The sequence below is a fragment of the Trichosurus vulpecula genome, chromosome 5 (genome assembly GCF_011100635.1).
Source record: "Trichosurus vulpecula isolate mTriVul1 chromosome 5, mTriVul1.pri, whole genome shotgun sequence".
Lineage (NCBI taxonomy): Eukaryota > Metazoa > Chordata > Mammalia > Diprotodontia > Phalangeridae > Trichosurus > Trichosurus vulpecula.
This window is the reverse complement of record NC_050577.1, coordinates 2,880,898-2,892,942: the sequence shown is the minus strand read 5'-3', so window position 1 is coordinate 2,892,942 and position 12,045 is coordinate 2,880,898. Positions and strand designations below refer to the sequence as shown.

Sequence of the window (12,045 nt, the reverse complement as noted above, 5' to 3'; positions counted from 1 at the left end):
ATATATAGATAGATATAGATATATATAGATATAGATATAGATATATAGATATAGATAGATAGATAGATAGAGATAGAGATATATATAGATATACACACATATATATATGTATATATGTTTATGTATATATATATATATATAAGTGAATGTGCATGTATTTATATATGTATGTGTGTATATATATAAAGAGAGAGAGAGAGCGGACACAGGGTGAGTTGAAGATGAAGGGAAGATATCTAAAAGAAATAAAATCAAATTAAGGGATGAAAGAGGAATATATATTTTTTTAAAGGTGTTTTATTTATTTTTAGTTTACCACACACGGTTCTACATAGTTTTGAGTTCCAGTTTTTCTCCCCTCCCTACCCCCTCCCTCCCCAAGACGGCATGAAGTCTCATATAACTGTCATGTATAACTTCGCATTGAATTAATTTATGCTCTAGTCAAGTCGTGGAGAAGAATTTTGACCAATGGAATGAATCACGAGAAAGAAGAAACAGAACCAAAAAAAAAAAAAAAAACAAACAAGAAAAAATAAAAACCCCAAAAACAAAAACAAAAGAGAAGCAGAAAAGGCGAGCATGTAGTGTGCCTCAGTCTGTATTCAAACTTCGCAGTTCTTTCTCTGAATGAAGATAGCATTCTCCATCGTGAGTCCCCTGGAATTGTCCTTGCCCCTTTAGGTTGCTGAAAGAAGCGCAGTATGTCAGGGTTGGTCCTCACGGAATCCACATATCTGTGGCTGTGCACAACGTTCTTCTGGCTCTGCTCCGCTCACTCAGCATTATGTCGTGTAGGTTTTTCCAGGTTGTTATGAAGTCTGCATCATCCCCATTTCTTATGGCACAATAGTATTCCATCACCTTCATATACCACAGCTTGTTCAGCCATTGTTCAGCCATTCCCCAATTGATGGGCATCCCTTTGCTTTCCAATTCTTGGCTACCACAAAGAGAGCTGCTATAAATATTCTTGTACATATGGGTCCTTTTCCCGCTTGCATGATTTCTTTGGGATACAACCCTAGAAGTGGTATTACTGGGTCAAAGGGTATGAACAATTCTATAGCCCTTTGGGCATAGTTCCACACCGCCCTCCAAAATGGCTGGATCAGCTCACAACTCCACCAGCAATGCAACAATGTTCCAATTTCCCCACATCCTTTCTAGCATTTATCATTCTCCTGATTTGTTATTTTAGCCAATCTGACAGGAGAGATGTGGTATCTAAGAGTTGTTTTGATTTGCATTTCTCTAATCAGCAGTGATCCAGAGCATTTTTTCATATGCCTGTAGATAGCTTTAATTTCTTCCTCTGAAAACTGCCTGTTCATATCCTTTGACCATTTCTCAATTGGGGAATGGCTTGTATTCCTATATATTTGGCTTAGCTCCCTGTATATTTTAGAGATGAGGCCTTTATCAGAGATACTAGTTGCAAAGATTTTCTCCCAATTTTCTGCTTCCCTCCTAATTCTTGTTGCATTGGCTTTCTTTGTACAAAAACATTTCAATTTGACATAATCAAAATTATCCATTTTGCATTTTGTAATGCTCTCTATCTCTTGTTGGGTCATGAATTCTTTACTTTTCCACAAATCTGATAAGTAAACTATTCCTTGCTTTCCCAAATTATTTAGAGTATCAACTTTTACTCCTAAATCATGAACCCATTTTGACTTTATTTTGGTATATGGTGTAAGATATTGGTCTATGCCCAGTTTTTGCCCTACCATTTTCCAAGTTTCCCAACAGTTTTTGTGAAATAGTGAATTATTAGCCCAGAAACTGGCTTCTTTGGGTTTATCAAAGAGTAGATTGCTAAACTTGTTGATTTCACCTACTTGTGTACCTATCCTATTCCACTGATCCACACCCCTGTTTCTTAACCAGTACCAGGCAGTTTTGATGATAATTTAATTCTAAAGAGTGAGTGGGCCAAAGATCAAATCAGAGAAACAATTAATAATTTCATTCAAGAGAATGACAATAATGAAACAACATACCAAAACTTATGGGATGCAGCAAAAGCAGTTCTTAGGGGAAGTTTTATATCTCTAAATGCCTACATGAATAAAATAGGGAAAGAGGAGATCAATGATCTGGGCAGACAGCTGAAAAAGCTAGAAAAAGAGCAAATTGAAAACCCCCAATTAAATACCAAATTAGAAATACTGAAAATCAAAGGAGAGATTAATAAAATTGAAACCAAGAAAACTATTGAATTAATAAATAAAACAAAGAGCTGGTTTTATGAAAAAACCAATAAAATTGACAAAATTTGGCCAATTTGATTAAAAAAAAGAAAGAAGAAAATCAAATTACCAGTATCAAAAATGAAAAGGGTGAGGTCACCTCTAATGAAGAGGAAATCAAAACAATAATTAGGAATTATTTTCCCCAACTGTATGCCCATAAATTTGACAACCTTAGAGATATGGATGAATATCTACAAAAACATAAACTGCCCAGACTAACAGAGAAGGAAGTGAAATTTCTTAATGACCCCATATCAGAAAAAGAAATTGAGCAGGCCATCAACGAACTCCCTAGGAAAAAATCTCCAGGGCCAGATGGTTTTACATGTGAATTCTATCAAACATTTAAAGAACAACTAATTCCAATACTTTGTAGACTATTTGGGAAAATAGGTGAAGAAGGAGTCCTACCAAATTCTTTTTATGACACAAATATGGTACTAATACCCAAACCAGGTAGAGTTAAAACAGAGAAAGAAAATTATAGACCAATTTCTCTAATGAATATTGATGCAAAAATTTTAAATAAAATATTAGCAAAAAGATTGCAGCAACTCATTACGAGAATAATACACCATGACCAGGTAGGATTTATTCCAGGAATGCAAGGCTGGTTCAATATTAGGAAAACTATTAGCATAATTGACCATATCAGCAACAAAACTAGCAGAAACCATATGATCATCTCAATAGACTCAGAAAAAGCCTTTGACAAAGTACAACACCCATTCCTATTAAAAACACTAGAAAGCATAGGAATAAGGGGAACCTTCCTCAAAATTATAAATAGCATCTACCTAAAACCATCGACAAGCATTATTTGTAATGGGGAAAGAGGAATATATTGAGAGAGGGAGATAGGGGGAGATAGAATGGAGTGGATTATCTCGCATACAGGTGGCAAGAGGAAGCAGTTTTGTGGGCGGAGGGGTGAGGGCAGGTGAAGAGGGAATGAGTGAATCTTGCTCTCATCAAATTTGGCCTGAGGAGGGAATACCATACATACCAAATTGGGTATCTTACCCCACAGGAAAGAAGAGGGAAGAAGATAAAAAGGGGTGGGGATGATGAAGGGGATGGCAGATGGGGGTGGAGGTAATCAAAAAGAAACACTTTGGAAATGGGACAGGGTCAAGGGAGAAAATACAATAAAGGGGGATGGGTTGGGAAGGAGCAAAATATAGTTAGTCTTTCACAACATGAGTATTGTGGAAGGGTTATACATAATGATACACATGTGGCCTATGTTGAATTGCTTGACTTCATAGGGAGGGTGGGTGGGAAGGGAAGAGGGGAGAGAATTTGGAACTCAAAATTTTAAAAACAGATGTTCAAAAACAAAAAAAAATTGCATGCAACTAGAAAATAAGATATACAGGCAATGGGGCGTAGAAATTTATCTTGCCCTGCAAGAAAGGAAGGAAAAAGGGGATGGGAGGGGAGTGGGGTGACAGAAGGGAGGGCTGAATATAGAACAGGGCAACCAGAATATATGTCATCTTGGAGTGGGGGGGGTAGGGTAGAAATGGGGAGAAAATTTGTAATTCAAACTCTTGTGAAAATCAATGCTGAAGACTAAATATGTTAAATAAATAAATTTAAAAAAATAAAAATAAAAAAAGGAGAACCTTTCAACAGTGAACAAAAAAAAATTAAAAGGGAGAGTTTACCACTAATGAAGAGGAAAATCAAAACAATAATTAAGAATTATTTTGCCCAATTGTATGCTCATAAATTTGACAACCTTAGAGATATGGATGAATATCTACAAAAACATAAATTGCCCAGGTTAACAGAAAAGGAAGTAAAATTTCTAAATAACCCCATCTCAGAAAAAGAAATTGAGCAAGCCATCAATGAACTCCCTAGGAAAAAATCTCCAGGGCCAGATGGTTTTACATGTGAATTCTGTCAAACATTTAAAGAACAATTAATTCCTATACTTTTTAGACTATTTGGGAAAATATGTGAAGAAGGAGTCCTACCAAATTCATTTTATGACACAAACATGGTACTAATACCCATACCAGGTAGAGTCAAAACAGAGAAAGAAAATTATAGACCAATTTCTCTAATGAATATTGATGCAACAATTTTAAATAAAATATTAACAAAAACACTGCAGCAACTTATCACCGGAATAATACACTATGACCAGGTAGGATTTATTCGAGGAATGCAAGGCTGGTTCAATATTAGGAAAACTATTAGCATAATTGACCATATCAACAACAAAACTAGCAGAAACCATATGATCATCTCAATAGATGCAGAAAAAGCCTGTGACAAAATACAACACCCATTCCTATTAAAAACACTAGAAAGCATAGGAATAAGTGGAGCCTTCCTTAAAATTATAAATAGCATCTACCTAAAACCATCAACAAGCATTATTTGTAATGGGGATAAGCTAGATGCATTCCCAATAATGTCAGGGGTGAAACAAGGATGTTCATTATCACCCCTACTATTCGATTTACCTCTAGAAATGTTAGCTGTTGCATTAAGAGAAGAAAAAGAAATTTAAGGAATTAGAACAGCCAAAGAAGAAGTTAAATTATCACTTTTCGCAGATGATATGATGATTTACTTAGAGAATCCTAGAGAATCAAGTAAAAAACTACTTGAAATAATAAACAACTTTAGCAAAGTTGCAGGATATAAAATAAACCCACATAAATCCTCAGCATTCTTATACACTACTAACAAAGCCCAACAGCAGGAGATAGAAAGAGAAATTCCATTCAAAGTTACTGTAGACACTATAAAATATTTGGGAGTTTATCTGCCAAGACAAACCCAGGGCCTATATGAACACGATTATGAAACACTTTTCACCCGAATAAAGTCAGATCTAAATAAATGGAAAAATATCAGTTGCTCACGGTTAGGTTGAGCTAATATAATAAAAATGACAATTTTACTTAAATTAATCTAGCTATTCAGTGCCATACCAATAGAACTACCAAAAAATTATTTTACAGAGCTGGATAAAGTAATAACAAAATTCATCTGGAAGAACAAGAGGTCTAGAATATCTAGGGTATTAATGAAATGAAAGGCTAGAGAAGGTGGCCTAGCCATACAAGATATTGAACTGTACTATGGAGCAGCAGTCATCAAAACTCCCTGGTACTGGCTAAGAAACACAGTTGTGGATCAGTGGAATAGGATAGGTACACAAGATGGAGAAGTCAATGACTATAGCAATCTACTCTTTGATAAACACAGAGAGGCCACCTTCTGGGCTAAGAATTCACTATTTCATAAAAACTGTTGGAAAAATTGGAAAATGGTAGGGCAGAAACTGGGCATAGACCAATATCTTACACCATACCAAAATAAAGTCAAAATGGGTTCATGATTTAGAAATAAAGGCTAATAGTATAACTACTTTGTCAGAGCTGGGAATAGTTTACCTATCACATTTATGGAAAAGAAAAGAATTCATGACCCAACAAGAGATAGAGACCATTATAAAATGTGAAATGGATAATTTTGATTATGTTAAATTGAAATGTTTTTGTACAAAAAAAGCCAATGCAACAAAGATTAGGAGGGAAGCAGAAAATTGGGAGAAAATCTTTACAACTAGTGTCACTGATAAAGGCCTCATTTCCAAAATATACAGAGAACTGAAACAAATATATAGGAATACAAATCATTCCCCAATTGAGAAATGGTCAAAGGATATGAACAGACAATTTTCAGAGGAAGAAATTAAAGATATCTATAGGCATATGAAAAAATGCTCGAAATCACTACTGATTAGAGAAATGAAAATCAAAACAACTCTTAGATACCATCTCTGTCCTGTCAGATTGGCTAAAATAACAAAACAGGAAAATGATAAATGCTGGAGAGGATGTGGGAAAATTGGAACATTGTTACATTGCTGGTGGAGTTGTGAACTGATCCAGCCATTCTGGAGAGTAATTTGGAACTACGCCCAGAGGGTTATAAAAATCTTCATACCCTTTGACACAGCAATACCACTTCTAGGGTTGTATCCCAAAGAGATCACACAAGTGGGAAAAGGACCCATATGTACAAAAATATTTATAGCAACTTTTTGTGGTAGCTAAGAATTGGAAATCAAAGGGATGCCCATCAATTGGGGAATGGCTGAACAAGCTGTGGTATATGAAGGTAATGGAATACTATTGTGCTATAAGAAATGGGAATGATACAGACTTCATAACAACCTTGTGTTGGTAACCAAAAATGGGCTCCTTAGCACTTAGTTCAACAAGTGCCCTTGAATAATTTGGCTTTTGTTCCCTTTGAGTAATTCATTGAGCCCCAGGCCCAAACACCTATTAGGTGTAAAACCTTAGAGGGTGTGAATTGGCAACTAAGGTGGGGCCCAAGGTGGGGCTAACTCCAGGGAGGGCCTAGTTTATATGTCTGGGAGAGCAGAGGCTTTTAGACCATGTGGGTTTAAGTCCGCCTCTTTGTGACGATTCTAGGTCACTTGGGTGAGTCGCATGTGTGACTCACCCCTGATGCTAAAAAAGATATAAAAACCAGGGGTTGGCTGTCTCTTCTTTGGAGCTCTTTGCCGCAGCAGTGGTGGTGTGTGACTCTGGGCCAGCCCTTGTTCTGAGCTCCCGGGCTGAACCTAGATATTGGTAACTATGAATTGTATTGGGTCTGTCTGTTGATATTTGTAATTTGTTTGTATTTTGTTCTGAAGTTCAAGGTGCTGGCTTTTTCCCCTGAACTAAGTGAATGCTGTCTGTATGCTGGATTAAAGTAAACTTGTCAACCCCTTCATCTTGCTTTCCTTTGTTAAGCAGATCAAAAGAACCTGTGCTGTTGGCAGCTTTCTGGGTGCTGGCTGTGGGTGGATCTTACACCCCCACAGAAGCTGTTAGCTGGATTGTTGAAACAAACCTACATGACATCATGCCGAGTGAGCAGAGCAGAGCCAGGAAAACATTATACACAATGACAGATGTATGGATTCTGTGAGGACTAACCCTGACAGACTCTGTTCTTCTCAGCAACACAATGTGCCAAGACAACTCCAAAGGACTCACGATGGAGAATGCTGTCTACATCCAGAGAGGGAACTATGAAGTATGAATGCAGATTGAGGCACACTTCATGCTTGCCTTTTTCTCCCCCTTTTTTTCCTCTCTTTTGTATCTGTTTTTGGGTTTTGTTTTTTTTTTTTTTTTGGTTTTGTTTCTTCTTCCTCGTGATTCATTCCATTGGTCATAATTCTTCTCCGCAACTTGACTAGTGTGTAAATTAATTCAATGTGAAGTTATACATGGAAGTTATATGGGATTCCATGCTGTCTTGGGGAGGGATGCGGGGAGGGAGGGAAGAAAATGTGGAACTCAAAATTATGTAGAACTGTGTGTTGCAAACTAAAAATAATAAATAAATAAATGAAAATTAAAAAAAAGAGATAAGGAAGTGTACACCTCCTGCTAGCCTGTGAAATGAGATACGTTTATTCCAAAAGGAGTTTAATAAACTTTACCAGTTTATTGTGTGCTCTTTAATGTTTTTCTGTTACATTCTCTGGACAATATTGTGAAAGATTATTTTTGTTCATGCTGGTTCTAACATACACCAATTTTTTTGACTTACTGTTTTGTTATAGTGTATTTATTAATGGGGTTCATGCTATAACCATCAAAAACAGCATTTTGAGATTCCAGTCTGAGTAGTTTCATCTCTGCTTCAAACTCATTGGAGTCATCAGCATTACTTTGACCACCTGTTTCATTATAGATAATGTTTCCAAGGTTTTTGTTAAGTGGAGATTTTCAAAGCCTTGACATTCTTCAATGTTATCCTGCCAGAATTGAGCTACTCCTCAATTTCCACATTTAGTGTATAAAATCAGTTGAAGACCTGATACAGAATCACTATCATAAGTTCTATAAACAAAGTCTAGCAAGCTTCTTATTTTGCCCAATTGATCTTTTTTCCTAAGTACAAAGTTTTTGCAACCAGACAAAATTTGCTTTGCTCAATAAATCTGAACTCCTCCAGCATGTCTTTTCTGTAATTTCTGGCAGCATCTTATATTATTCTCCTAAGATCCTCTGTAAACAAATCCTCATGATTCATCTCTGGGTTCTCTGTTTCTTTGTTGATATGTCTGTAGTTGGGCTGATGTGGCTGTCACTTATGAAGGGCTTCCAGTTATGCTCTTGAAACTTAGCTGCTTCACAGGCTTAATTGAATCACACCAACCAACGACTGCTATATTCCATATGTCTAGTAGACTATGCCTTTTAGCTTCCTTGGTTCCATGAAGTTGTATTTATTTCTTCTAGAAGTGTCTCATAAGTTTTTAACATGAGAACATCTATCCATTCTCTTCATTCTTTTTGCCAAGGAAAGATTAAATGGTCTACAATGAGTTTTCAGTTTTATTATTCTTACATGCATTTGGATTTAAATGCTTTCTATATTCATTGCCATCCACTACTATTCCAGAATTTTACCTTGACTAGCATGGTAAAGGTGCTAAGTGCTCTAAACATGGAAGCATTTTTTTTACTGCAAGATGTGAGTAAATCTCCTCACATACCCATCATCATCATCATCATCATCATCATCATCATAATCAAATATTGTTATTAGTATTTCATGCCATTCCTCTTTATATTAAACAGAACTCAAATAAAAGCAATTCTGGGACCATTCACTAAGCTACTATTGTTCTTTAAAGACAATATATTTAGCAGACTATTGAACAGATGAGTAACATTACTGAATTTTGAAAACCAATTAAAGTGTTGGAATTCAAACTCATCTTGTGTATACTCACTGAACACATATTTGGACAATGCTGATAATAGACAGGATTATAGTGATTTGTATGGACCTCCCCTGCCCACTGAATTCTTCCATTATGTCTATTTTAAGAATTTTCAAGTCTATGTGATTTGGACAACACATTTCATTTGGAGATTCAATGATATCTTTTTTTTTAAATAAAATCTTAATTTGTGTGGGTCAGTTTAAGCTCAGGAGATTATGAGTGAAAGAATTATCTGAAATAATTCTCCAATTCAAATGTAGTTTATCAGTTGTACTCTTCAGGATGCTTTAGTATTTATATTAGCAATACAGAGATTGGCCAGTTAGTTTGTAAAAACTAATGAGCTTCTGGTCTTATTCTGGCTATTTGATCATGCCCTTGATATTTTAGAGACATTGATATAATCTTTATTGTTGATATATCTTTCAACTCATGTTTGTTTGATGGTCCTCAGATAGAAATTGGCCTAAGGAGAATTAAGAAGTCAGAAGAGAAGCTAGACTTCAGAATTCAGGCCAACAAGGAGTTAGAACTCCAAGTCTACAGAGCTGCAGAAGAGAGTAATGAGGGGAGAGTAGAAACCAGAGAGCTGCAGACCAGAGTACTGAGGGGGGAGAGGACACAGGGAACTGGGACAAACAAAAAAAATATTAACCAAAATTCTGTCATCCAGAACCCCTGAAGAATTAGAGGGCATAAAACAAGCTTATGAAGAAGAGTATGGCTCCAGTCTGGAGGATGATGTCATTGGGGATACTTCTGGATACTACCAGAGGCTGCTGGTGGTTCTTCTGCACACTAACCAAGACTCAGATAATGGACTTAATGAAGACCTAGTGGTACAGGATGCTAAGGATCTCTTCCAGGCTGGGGAACTGAAATGGGGGACAGATAAAGAAAAGTTCATCACCATTCTGGGAACATGCAATGTGTCTCACTTAAGAAGGGGTGTTTGATAAATACATGATGATATCAGGATTTCAGATTGAAGAAACCATTGACCGGGAAACATTGGGCCACCTGGAACAGCTGCTTCTTGCTATTGTAAAGTCTGTCTGAAGCATACCTGCCCACCTTGACGAAATGCTCTACTGTGCCATGAAGGGAGCTGGCACTGATGACCACACTCTCATAAGAGTCATAATTTCCAGGAATGAAAAAGACCTATTCAACATCAGAAAGGAATTTAGAAAGAACTTTGCAACTTCTCTTTATTCCATGATTAAGGATGAGACATCTGGGGTCTACAAGAGATCCCTGTTACTCCTTTGTAGTGGAGTGGCCCCTCAGCAGAAAGCGGCTTCCTCTGTGCCTGCCTCCCAGTGCCTTCCAGCTAGCCTCCCATCTAGCTTCATTTTAGTATGTTAATGCTTTCTGTATTGCCTTATTCATACTAGCATGCTAATGATTGACCCCTAAGCAAAAGCATATTGTAGAAGTGATTGCTGGGCTTCCTTCTGATTGCCACATCGAGGCTTCCAGGCTTCATGGGCTGTGGGATCACAGAACACTCTTCAGGGGCAAAAAACACCTCAAACTCCTCCTTAGGGACTAAGTTTAGAGCTTGGCTCTGGGATATTATATCATGACATTATGGTATGATTAAAAAGGAAATTTGTGTTACAATAAAAAAAAAGAAATTGGCCTAAGACAAGTCACTGGGCTATTATGATACCTCTATGTTTAACAGTCTGGGGATTTACACAGGTAGAAACAATGGTTGACTATAGGAAATCCAAGGATTGGGCTAGAAACTCATTTTCCTCAGTCTCACTGAATCCACTCACAGGACAGCTCCTAGAACAAAAGAAGATGAACCTCTGCAGTCCATGTGGTCTGGAGGTTATGCACGTTGGGTATGGTAACATACCAAATTCTTGCCATTTGCTGTGTCTGCTTAGCTTTTTTAAAAGTGACACACTTTTACATCCTGCAGTGATATGTAGGAGAATCTAACTGTTGCTTAGTATGATTTGTATATGTCAACAAGGCTGAGCTCCATCAAGGTTTTTTTTCCTCTGTAATTTCTGGTGACAATTAGTCATGAATTGTTATCTTTAAACTCCTGAATTTCTAAAAGAAAAGTCTAGAAGATTAGGCAACTTTGATACTTTGTTGTCCACATACTGTAGTTGTTGACCAAGGAGCCAGCCAGGTCATTCAGAGGATAGAGTTTGGACTTGGAGTCTGGAAGCCATGAGGTCAAAACCAACCTCAGACACTTACTAGCTATGTGTCTCTGGGCAAATCACTTAACAACCTAGGGATCGAATGAATTAAGATATGTAGAGCACTTTGCAAATGATAAAGGACTGCATCAATGCTAGTTATTCATACCGAAGGCCTTTGGCTTTTGCTCTCAATTTCAGCGGTCCCAGGGGCTCGATTGGGCAGCCAGCCATGTCTGGTTAGACTTGACAAATCCCAAATGGCCTCTATTGTCAGACTCTGCTATTGCTCAGTGGAGTGGTGCACACTTGCTTAAAGAAAATGTTTCCCTGATCTTAATGCATTATTCATCTTATATCAAAGTATTTAAACTTAAATTCTAATTTCCATGGGTCCTCTAAAATATGTTGTAAATTGAATTGTTATGATTAAATTCATATATTTCCACGAGAAAAGATGTATAATAGGGAATTATTTTTCTGATTACTAACTTTTAATTTAAAATAAGAATAAATGCTACATTTAACCAAATACAAATGAATTGGCATAATAGACACATCAGTGGACTACGATTCTGAAGATTATAGTCCTATTTTTGACCCTAATGACCTTTTTTCCTTTAGTTAAATTGCAGCCTCTCTCAGAATCAGTTTTCTCATCTATTCAATGGACTTACATACTTCAGAGGGTGCCTATGTGTTTCAACAATCTGGCTAGCAGCTGCTGTGACTGCGGGGGCAGTGTGTAAAATCAACAACAACCAGTTCACAGAACACTGCAAAAGTCCAGGTTCTTTTGATCTGCTTTACTAAGGAAAGAAATATTAAG

At 36.8% G+C, this 12,045-nt stretch overlaps 1 pseudogene; it reads left to right on the top strand.

The window, feature by feature from the left end:
* The first annotated feature begins 9,695 nt into the window (after nucleotides 1-9,695).
* LOC118850145 lies at nucleotides 9,696-10,416 on the top strand (annotated as a pseudogene).
* Nucleotides 10,417-12,045: the final 1,629 nt, after the last annotated feature.